The 12018-nt window shown below is 44.7% G+C and overlaps 1 pseudogene; it reads left to right on the top strand.

The window, feature by feature from the left end:
• The window catches only part of LOC144768914 (uncharacterized), a 51550-nt pseudogene extending 41018 nt beyond the window's left edge, over nucleotides 1–10532 (top strand).
• Nucleotides 10533–12018: the final 1486 nt, after the last annotated feature.

The following is a 12018-nucleotide window of genomic DNA, read 5'->3' as shown; positions in this document are numbered from 1 at the left end:
TGCGCCAGACTGGCGCCCGCTTGCGGGGGTCGCACCCCCTGCCAGGGCTGTCAGCGGCCAGAAGCCGTCGCTCAGCCTCGAGGCGCCGGGCGCACCTGGGCGGGCGCTTCTCAGGTGCTGAAGAGGTGTGAAGGGGCCATCAGCGCGCCTCCTCAGCCAGCGGGGCGGCGGGGAGAATGGGCGACCCCAGGCCAGCTGAACCGGGTTCACCCATGCCCCCCCCCCCCAGGTCAGAGCTGGGGGTGGGCGGAAAACGGACGGACCCCCCTTTTATCGACTCTTAGGAGAGGCCCCGTCATTCGTCCTCGTGTCTGCTTCGCTGTCAGGGCCACAGGGCCCCTCATCCTTTTCGAAAATAAAAAATAAACTGAGTTTAGGGAAAATGTGTGCTATGGACGAATCATCCTACGTGCTGTGATGTCGGGGCTGCAGAGGGGCGAAGAGAGCCTTGGGTCCAGGAGAGCTGCTGGGCTGCGAAGAGGGGGGGGCTGTGGAGAGGAGGGAGGGTCAGGGGGGGGTGCTCGGATGTGCTGTGCTGCTGGGGCTGTGGAGAGAACGCAGGGCCAAGAAGACATGCTGGGGTGTGGGGCGAATAAGGGGCTGTGGAGAGATGCTGGACTGAGGAGAGAAGGGAGAGTCAGGGGGAGACAGTTGCATTCGGGGTAAGGTGGGTCTGTGGAGAGATGCGGGGGGGGGGGGAGAATTAGGACCAAGAATAAGTGCTAGGGGTGCGGGGCGATGATGGGGCAGTGGAGAAATGCTGGACTGTGGAGAGGAAGGTGGGGTCAGGAGGAGATGCGGGGACATGGGGTGATGTTGGGGCTGCAGAGTCCTGCACTTCTTTAATTTGAAAGGGAGAGTACCTGCACTTCTTTAATTTGAGAGAGAGAGTACCTGCACTTCTTTAATTTGAAGTGAGTACCTTCACTTCTTTAATTTGAGAGAGAGAGTACCTGCACTTCTTTAATTTGAGAGAGAGAGTACCTGCACTTCTTTAATTTGAAGTGAGTACCCTCACTTCTTTAATTTGAGAGCGAGAGTACTTGCACTTCTTTAATTTGAGAGCGAGAGTACCTGCACTTCTTTACTTTGAGAGAGAGAGTACTTGCACTTCTTTAATTTGAGAGAGAGAGTACCTGCACTTTTTTAATTTGAGAGAGAGAGTACCTGCACTTCTTTAATTTGAGAGAGAGAGAGTACCTGCACTTCTTTAATTTGAGAGAGAGAGTACTTGCACTTCTTTAATTTGAGAGAGAGTACCTGCACTTTTTTAATTTGAGAGAGAGAGTACCTGCACTTCTTTAATTTGAGAGAGAGAGAGTACCTGCACTTCTTTAATTTGAGAGAGTACATGCACTTCTTTAATTTGAGAGCGAGAGTACCTGCACTTCTTTAATTTGAGAGAGAGAGTACTTGCACTTCTTTAATTTGAGAGAGAGAGTACCTGCACTTCTTTAATTTGAGAGAGAGAGTACCTGCACTTCTTTAATTTGAGAGAGAGAGTACTTGCACTTCTTTAATTTGAGAGAGAGAGTACCTGCACTTTTTTAATTTGAGAGAGTACCTGCACTTCTTTAATTTGAGAGAGAGAGAGTACCTGCACTTCTTTAATTTGAGAGAGAGTACCTGCACTTCTTTAATTTGAGAGAAAGAGTACCTGCACTTCTTTAATTTGAGAGAGAGAGTACGTGCACTTCTTTAATTTGAAAGGGAGAGTACCTTCACTTCTTTAATTTGAGAGAGAGAGTACCTGCACTTCTTTAATTTGAAGTGAGTACCCTCACTTCTTTAATTTGAGAGCGAGAGTACTTGCACTTCTTTAATTTGAGAGCGAGAGTACCTGCACTTCTTTAATTTGAGAGAGAGAGTACTTGCACTTCTTTAATTTGAGAGAGAGAGTACCTGCACTTTTTTAATTTGAGAGAGAGAGTACCTGCACTTCTTTAATTTGAGAGAGAGAGAGTACCTGCACTTCTTTAATTTGAGAGAGAGAGTACTTGCACTTCTTTAATTTGAGAGAGAGTACCTGCACTTTTTTAATTTGAGAGAGAGAGTACCTGCACTTCTTTAATTTGAGAGAGAGAGAGTACCTGCACTTCTTTAATTTGAGAGAGTACATGCACTTCTTTAATTTGAGAGCGAGAGTACCTGCACTTCTTTAATTTGAGAGAGAGAGTACTTGCACTTCTTTAATTTGAGAGAGAGAGTACCTGCACTTCTTTAATTTGAGAGAGAGAGTACCTGCACTTCTTTAATTTGAGAGAGAGAGTACTTGCACTTCTTTAATTTGAGAGAGAGAGTACCTGCACTTTTTTTATTTGAGAGAGTACCTGCACTTCTTTAATTTGAGAGAGAGAGAGTACCTGCACTTCTTTAATTTGAGAGAGAGTACCTGCACTTCTTTAATTTGAGAGAAAGAGTACCTGCACTTCTTTAATTTGAGAGAGAGAGTACTTGCACTTCTTTAATTTGAGAGAGAGAGTACCTGCACTTTTTTAATTTGAGAGAGTACCTGCACTTCTTTAATTTGAGAGAGAGTACCTGCACTTCTTTAATTTGAGAGAGAGTACCTGCACTTCTTTAATTTGAGAGCGAGAGTACCTGCACTTCTTTAATTTGAGAGAGAGAGTACCTGCACTTCTTTAATTTGAGAGAGAGAGTACCTGCACTTCTTTAATTTGAGAGCGAGAGTACCTGCACTTCTTTAATTTGAGAGCGAGAGTACTTGCACTTCTTTAATTTGAGAGGGAGAGTACCTGCACTTCTTTAATTTCAGAGCAAGAGTACCTGCACTTCTTTAATTTGAAGTGAGTACCTGCACTTCTTTAATTAGAGAGGGAGAGTACTTGCACTTCTTTAATTTGAGAGGGAGAGTACCTGCACTTCTTTAATTTCAGAGCAAGAGTACCTGCACTTCTTTAATTTGAAGTGAGTACCTGCACTTCTTTAATTTGAGAGAGAGAAAGAGTACCTGAACTTCCCAGCACTGTGGCACTACATTTAATTGTAGAGAACCAGCACTCCTTAAGAGCAAACATGCGCTCTAAAGAGTGTGTACGTGCACCTCTATATTTCCATTTAAAAGCACTGCTGTAGAGAGAAGCTGGGGCTGTAGGGAGATGCTGGGTCTGTGGGGAGATGTTGCAGCTGTGGAGAGGAGGGGGGCTAGGAAGAGGTCCTGAGGCTGTGGGGTGAAGCTGGGGCGGTGAGGATAAGGTAGGGCGGGGAACAGATCCGAAGGATAGCTGTGGAGAGGAGTTAGGTTTAGGGAGCGGACCTGTGGCTGTGGGGAGATGATGCTACATAAGTGGGAAACGAACAGCTGTTGGGTGTAGTGAGGAGATGTCTGGAGGGTAGGGATAGGACAGGACTATAAACACAAGCAAAGGCTGTGGAAAGAAGGAGCAGAGGCCGTGGGAACTCAGGACAGTGGAGAAATGCGGCAGATGTGGAAAGAAGGATGGAGCAGAGGCCGTGGGAACACATGACAGTGGAGAAATGCGGCCGCTGTGGAAAGGTGTTCGAGTCCACAAGACCCCTCCCTGAGGTCTGTGCATTTCACAAACTCTTGAACGAATTGTTTAAATCCAAGTTACAAGTGAACGTTTCTGCAAATCTAAACCATAAAGTTGCTTCTGAGGGCATTTACAATTATATGCAGCTCCCTCGGCCGAGGGCAGTCACACAGCCCCCTCCGCTGCATATTATTGTATGTACCCTCAGCAACATCTCTCTAGTTAAAACAACTTGTCTCACCTGACCCGCCCCGCCCGTCGCCCCCCAGGGGTGCGCCCATCTTTGTGATACAAAGCTCCTAGCAGGGGGGACCACCCCCACACCTGGGTTGACGCTATAAGAGTGGTCGCGGCTGAGAAGGTTTATATCCGTGGCCTCCTCCAGCCCCCAGGCTCCCTCGGATTGACTCCTCGCGCCCCCCTCCGCAGCAAGGCGCCCCCCTCACGATGCCCGCGTGCCCGGCCTACCCTGCCCCGAACCACTGGGCCGAGGAGCGGCGCTACGAGCGGCCCCCGCCCGGGGCCTCGCTGGGGCCAGAGACGGACGCAAGGGCGCCGGCAGGTAAGACGACTTCTACCCCAATCACCTGTGCTTGGGGGACTGTTTTGGTGATTTGAACCCGAATAATATGAAATGGACGGGCTTACACAAAGTTTGTATTGTAAAATATATTTTTATGGCGCGTACTTGCCCCGAGGATGCGCTGAAGCGCCCAGAGGCGATCATCTTTTTTTTCGTAGTGCGCCTTGTTCAGGTCTATATTTTGGGTGTTGTGGTGGCGGTATTAGGGCAGATGACGTTTGTATTTCCCACACCGACCCCTCGCCGGTAGGTCATGCCCTCCCCACATCACTCCCTGCCTTGAGCCTCCGCCCCACCCCTGCATGTCTGATTTCTCCCCTCGCCTCTTCCAGCTACTGTGCAAACGAAACCCGGAATGTAAACACAGCAGCAGAAGGTCTGGGATATTAAGGGGCGCGTGCACTGCACAGAACGCACCCGCGTGCCTCGTGCAGAGCACGTGCCCCGCAGCTCATTCTGGAGCCCATTCTTGTGTGATCCGCTACTTATTCTAGAGCACACTTTCTTCCATATTTCAGACATCGTTCCTTCCAGAGAATGTTCTCTTTACTGCAAACTTTGCGTCCGGGGCCTTTATTCCGGTGTCTCTAGTTCAGGGGCAGACATTTTTAAATCCCCTCTGTCGGTGCTCTATGCTCATTTTCCTATTCAAACGCGTTTCGTGCACACTTCGTGTTCAATTTGTTTAATTTACAATTTACTCACTATATTTAAAACTACGTTTTCAAATCTGTTGGACACGATCGAAAGGTTTTTAACACTCGCAGGGATTGACGATGCCTCAATCAACTGCCATTTGTGTAAACACGGAAATGTACCCCTCGCTCCAGCCCCAACCCCAGGACGCGCCGAGTACCTTGGTATTGGGTCCGAGTGGGAATACTTCATCCGTCAAGGCAGCGATGGCTCCAGGCATAATTGTAAACTTCCTATAGATCCCCTTCTTGAATCTCTTTACCGATTCTCAATTCTTTTTTTAATGTCAAAGTATTTTATTGTTTTTTCTACATACAGTTATCATCGCTTTATCATTACAGGGTAACAGCCCAAAATGACTGTACTTTTTTCTGTGGTTTGCTTCCTCACTGCCAGCCTACTATGTAATATAATGTCCTTCTGCTCTTTACTGTGTGTATGTAAAGCGCTCTGATACCTACGGGTTGAGCTAGCGCTATATAAAAGTTTAAAAATAAATTTAAAAAAAACTAGGATGTATTATTGTTACTAGGCTGGCCTTGAGAGTAGACAATGGCGTTTATGCTTGAAGTTCACAGTACTGCCATAAGGGGGCAGCACATGATTGAAAATTCTTCCCTTTAGCATGCATAACATTGCAAGAGAATGGGTCATTTTCTTCAGTAAGGGACCCTACAGTCCCAAATTGTCTGACATTTAGATACTCCATTCACGTGGATACTCACTCATAGACACCCCTCTGTTTACATACAGGCACTCGCACCCAAGGGATGCAGCAGAAATACGACCCTTTAATTAATCCCCGGCCTCGTAGCGCTTGCAATGATAATCCCCGGCCTCCTAGCGCTGCAGGTGAGTCCCTGCGAGTTTAACCAGCCCCGCCTCCTTCTCTCTCGCACACACGTGTAAAGGTGTTTGATAAGCAGGACGCGATTGTAAAACTTTCCCTTTAACCTGTTTCTGTGTTCATACCGCACTTCTGCCTTTTCTAGGCGCTATAAAGAACCAGATTTGAGATGGTGTAATGTGCACGTGGGGTTTTTCGTGCGGGGGGGGGGGGGGGTGGCGATTGCAGGTTGCGCTGGATTTCCTAAAGCCTGGGGGCGTCCAGCAAATTGGGAGACTTGTGCACAGGGCATTGGCATGCGTGCCCTAGTCTGGAGCGGATAACGACTCTAATGGGGCGGGACAGGGGTAGCTTGTGATGAGTGAAGTGCTGGCTCTGGAGAGACTTAAGCAGACCAGTCGGTGAGTTTTGCCAAGTTGTGCAAGGTTCTCAGGCAGGTGTAAGTGGGCGCTGGGCAGTTCAGGGGAAAGCGTTCTTGGAGGTCATAGGTCAACAGTTCTGTGTTACAGTAAGGGTCTTCATTGTAGAAGCCCTTGGAGGCAAAAGCTATGGGTTGATCAATTCTGCAGGAGGAAGGGAGGGATTAAACCAATATTTGACGCCCCCACAAAAACGATGTGGTTGACCATGTTTATTCAGTGCCTAGAAGACGGTCTATTTGATATCCGTTTTTCCACCATCACTAGGATGAGACCAAACTTAAGTGCCTGAACCATGGGTAATTTCCTAGTCAGACCCTGGGCTTTCCAAGCCTCACCTTGGGGCGGGTGAGATCCTTGATGGATGCAACAATGTGGTCTCCAGATTATCTAAAGATCTCTGCAGTAATCCACTGTCACACACTACACACGTGGAAAGCACACAAGTGGTTCACGCCCGTCCACATCAACATTTTTAAAGCTACGGTAACTTGCTCACGAAAATCAGCATTTTAGTCGAGACAAAATTGTGGAATGTGGCTATTTACATGTTGAGTGGTACAACAGGGAGTCTTGAATATTTCCTCTCCATTCCTCCATTTTGTTACAGGCAAGTGCTATCCTCTGTCGTGCACAGGTGGTGCCCTCTGTCCACCCCCAGACTCCGCCAGTGGTGTGAAAGTGGAGCCGTCCACCCAGCTGTCCCCTGACAAGGCCGGCGGTCCAGAGAAGAAGACCAGGAAGCGCACTTACTTCACCCAGGAGCAGCTGATAGCGCTACACCAGCGGTTCCAGAACCAGCACTACATGAATGTGCCCCAGACCCAGCAGCTGGCCAAGGACCTGAACGTTACGTACCAGCAGGTGATAGCAGCTAGGGCGTGGGAGGGCGGTGGGTGCCTCTAGGGTGGGGTAATGTTTCTCCATGGGGACTGCAGGCAGAAAGTTTCATCTCATTGCTTTGCTTGACAGGTGAAGACTTGGTTCCAGAACCGGCGGATGAAGCACAAGAAAAATCACAAAGAGTCCTTGTGGCTACTTCCGGTGAGTGCTGTATTCTAGTGTGAGGCTTTACGTCAAATGTTGAGTACGAGATCGCCTTCCTGCAAAAATATCCAACTAGGATATGGATTCCAATTTGATGATGGCAGGTCTGTGTAGGTAAAACAGCCAAGAAACTCCCTCATGACCTATATGTACTTTTACCAAAGGAGATGCCTCCAATAGCACTGGCATACACAAAACATATCTTCACTTTTTTGGGATTTACTCATTTATTATATTTTTGAAAATCTTTTTTCTTTCATATTTCTTTATAACATTTTTCTAAACACAGAAAGTCATTACATATGCATTATACAAAACTTTTTTAATTCAGACCATAAATATACATTTCATACATTAATTACACAAATTCATATATTCTAAAAACAAAAGCCCATTCTGCTAAACCAGGTAGAGAACCCAAGAACACACACACTCACAACATACATCCTAAACATGCATCACTTCAAAGCAAACACTAAACATCCTGTCGCATTATATCTGTCGTCCAGGCCATTTTCTCCATATTTAGATCAAACAACTATGGTTGTATACTGGACGACAGATATAATGCGACAGGATGTAATGATATAAAGAAATATGAAAGAAAAAAAGATTTTCAAAAATATAATAAATGAGTAAATCCCAAAAAAAGTGAAGATATGTTTTGTGTATGCCAGTGCTATTGGAGGCATCTCCTGTGGTAAAAGTACATATAGGTCATGAGGGAGTTTCTTGGCTGTTTTGGTTTATTTCTTCCCCTCTACTCCCTGACCTGAAGTGAATTTGAGAGGGGGTCCCTACTCTTATCTATTTTAGGTCTGTGTAGGTAAGCACATATTTACTCTTCTTAGCTCCACCTCTCTGCACCTTGAAGGTACAGATATAAGGGGTGGGTGAATACTTGGGCTCCGTCTGCAGAGTTTATTGTGTTTTGCCCACTCCACGTTCCCCATCGAACATGGAACTCTGGCAAAACTCATTAAGTTGGTGAGCACGGGGCGTAGCGTCTCCTATGGAGATGTTTGGGCACTAGTACGCCTCCAAGTAAGATTTCTCAACACAAGTGGTCACTGCAGGTCGAGATTATTCACATTAAGAAAGCTGTCTCTCGAGTAGAAAATCTACCCAGGTGTTCGAAAGAAGCAGCACCCTCTGGTGTGTCACGTGGTGCCTTTTACACACCGATTTTACATTGTGGGACAAGCTTTTGGCACTAAAAATTTGGGCATGCAGGGTGATGTGTGGAATTCAGCCCACTGCGGAACTCCGCAAATTCTACCCCACCCTAAAGATATTTGTAGTCAAGGTTAGTGAACCTACACTTGCCTGTATGTTCTTGCCAGCACACATTGCAGTATTATGGCCATGATATTTTTGTAGGACCGCACTTATACTCAATATTTTGATAGACTATGAGGTGACAGAACACATTATTTTGACAACAACTTTTCATATAACGGCATAATAATCAACAAAACCGACATCTCCTTCTCCACAAATGTTTAACATATTCCAAAATCAATCCGCCAGCCTATCCATCAATTATTTGTTTAATCTCAGGTGAGGTTCAAAGATTTCCAGTTCAATTTTCTAAACCTTTTCAATACATTGTAGTCTATAAATGTCAAAAGTGAAACCTTCGCATGCGTACCAAATCCAACTAACTTCCCGGTCCATTCACCTTTCCAATCATTGTCCATACCCCACCAGTTCAATCAACACATCAACTGATCTATCCCACGCTTCGTTGCTCTTCAGTTGGAGATCCACGTAGCCTTCTATGTTTATTTAAAATCTGTCTCATCAGTGGGCTCATTTATTTGTCCATTTTTCCATGTTGGAATATTTATATCATACCCTTTTAAGGTTGCTATCTAAGAGAGACAAGAGCATCATTCTCATTCAAACCAGACTTCCTGCCTTTGTCTGGCATCACAAGGGGGTTAGTGTGTGTGCTCCCTTCCTTTTAGGTGACCAAGAATGAACTCTAATCTCTAAAACTAATTTTTCCCTTTTCATGTGCTCATTGTTTATATTCAAATTTGATTAATGTTTCTTTTTTAATTTTCAACCAGTGCCTGTACGAATTGCAATGATTTTAATTAATTATGCAAATAAAACACATACTTACTTACTTCCTTTTTGTGCCCTATATGTATCTCCATCTCCCTTTCTAATTTATTGGAGATGGTAAACAATGGTAAATTCAGTTGATGCACATCATTTAGTCCAGTGCCATCAATTAGGAACTCAAATATTGACCTGGGGGCCACAGAAAGTCTGAAGAAAGCTTTGGCGCATCTGTGCTGAAGGGATAGAATCTGGACTCGAAGATTCATGTTGTAACAATCTCAACGAAGAGCACAGGTGACTCTGTATAAAACCTGCGTTCTCTGCCCCTGCAACACTACGGAATGTGATCCAGACGACTAGACAACTGATAGCTGCTTCACTGAACTGTTCTTATCATTTGGGTCCCTGTGCAACTCAGTGTCTTACTTGAAATGTTTAGCCGCAACATTCAGTTTCTTTTTATATTATTAATTGTTTTTAATGATATTCTGCTACTATGTGGTTTTAAAATACGCAGTTCAATCATATTTTGGTCAGTTTAAACTCTTGTATGTTCTACTTTTATGAATATATTTTTTATCAAATAAAGTTCTTCCCATGTTTTGTTTGATAAGTTAATGCACCAGTACTTCAAGTTAGAGAACAGATCCATGCTGTGGTTATTGGGTTTGAGCTGTTTTATATTAAATGGGTTGCATGGTGGGAAGCTTGTGGAGGTGTTTTTGGGATGGTGTCATTGAAACACTGGACAATTCAGACTGAAGTTGATAATGGCATTCTGTCTATTGTTACTCAGTAAAGTTGTACACTCAAGGGTGTAAATGCTATATAATTGACATTAAAATGTCTTCTGGTTATTTTCAGGCTGGATCCCAACCCGGAGAACACATGGGGACTTCTCCACCCTTCTCCCAGGCACACCCTGGTGGAACCCTCCAGCGATGCGCAGGCCACCCTTACCAGAACCACGCCAGGATGCAGAGCCAGGGCCCGCAGCAAGAAGACAGGCCCATGGGGCTACAGCGCCAGAGAATCCTACAGAGCCAAAGGATTTTGCAAGGCCTGGGTCCGCAGCAGGCTATGGACATGTTTCAGAATTACCAAGTCGTGGAATACCAGAGTAGCAGACAAGCAGATGGGTATAACTTCACACCACCTCTAAGCTACCCCTCTGGCACTCCATACCAGCAATACTACTACCAACAGCAACTACACTGCAATCATTATCAAAGTATGCCCCATAGGAAATATGAAAGCATGGAACAGAAAGAACCACAGGGGTACCAAATAACCAATCAAACAACATTTATATAGGTAGAGGAAAAAAATCTGGGCGTGGAAATATTTCTTAGCAAATGTGTGATGCGTCTTCCCAGAAAGTGGGAATTGAGACACCAGCATGTGGCAAAAGAATACAAGCCAGAGTGAAAGACAGTGATGCTTCCCAAGTGTTCATGGATGGGCATGTCATGGGCAGCCATTTTGAAGACATTCTTCAGGCAGTATTTTTGATGGATACCGAAGAGGCAAGCCTGAACTACATTGTGAAAATAAAAAAAGGCAGAGAGTTGCCGTGATCTTTCTAAAGGGATCCAAAATACTCAACAACATGCTGTAGCCAGAACCATCACCATGCCCACTTCCGTTACTACCTTTTTGGACATGCGTGGTGGCATCAAGGCGACAGGAGTCGGGTCATGAAATGGACACAGGATTGTGGGGGTGATGGTTTCAGGGTGTTTTCCTTTTTAAATGTCTGGAGGGGAGAAAATATCAGAAAGATGATACAGAAATGATATCAGAAAGATTTTTCGTACTAAAAAATAAGAATAATAAAATTAAGTTGTCAATTTTTTTTATAATGAAGGACTGCTTAGTGGCATTGTGTATCTTTGATGCTCTCAATGCTACAGCAGGAGCTTGTTTAAAATCGGAGCACTTTTCACCGCTACAGTTTGTGCGTATCAATAGTGGTGAGGGGTGAATACCAAACTATAAATGTACCGATCAAGAAAATTTGCCCAATTTACAGGCTTTTCATGTTCAATAAATAGGGGGCAATTTTCTCAATTTTATGAACAAAACTTTTTTGAAAGGAGAAAAAAAGTCTCTTTTGGGTGTAGTCCACAACGTGCAGATTACCATTTTCATCAAGTACACAGCTGTACTACAGCCATACCTATTTCTCATTGTCAAGTACCCGTACTGTGCAATATACAACAGGAATTTCCACCACCCTTAGGGTTGGGAAGACCAGAATTATGTGAAGATTCTTCAATATGTTAATAATTTGACCATTATGCTGGGGCCACCATTATAATCTGGATTGCCATAATTATCTCACAAGTGCCCTTACTATGTCGAGGATGGGGTCATTATGCTGCGGGTGACCTCATATCTGTCAAGAATGCACACAAGATGACATGTGTGCATATCATTAAGCCACAACCAAGATAGAATCTATTCTATAGACAAGTCTGCCAATATACCAAGATGGCTTCCATTATGCCAGGGCGATTTACTAAGAAGAACCAAAACATTGTCAAAATGTCCCACTATACATCAACTAAGAGCCACCATTTTATCATGAGGAGTTAGAAATATTATTCAACGGAAACACAGGAATCCTTCGGTCTTAAAAGTAACGTTCCTCAAAGAGTCAATCTGAGAACTAATGTCACATTTGGCACTACCTAGATTCAGTATAAAGAAGACAAAAAAGTGCAGAGAAATAATGAAGTGAAAAAGACAAACTTGAACCACCTCAGAATAATTGGTGTCCCATCATTGCACATTCAAGTGCCCAGTGTCATCATCTGGGATTCCAAAAACAACCGT

Source organism: Lissotriton helveticus, chromosome 7, assembly GCF_964261635.1.
Source record: "Lissotriton helveticus chromosome 7, aLisHel1.1, whole genome shotgun sequence".
NCBI classification, from domain to species: domain Eukaryota; kingdom Metazoa; phylum Chordata; class Amphibia; order Caudata; family Salamandridae; genus Lissotriton; species Lissotriton helveticus.
This window is presented reverse-complemented; position numbering and strand designations above follow the sequence as displayed.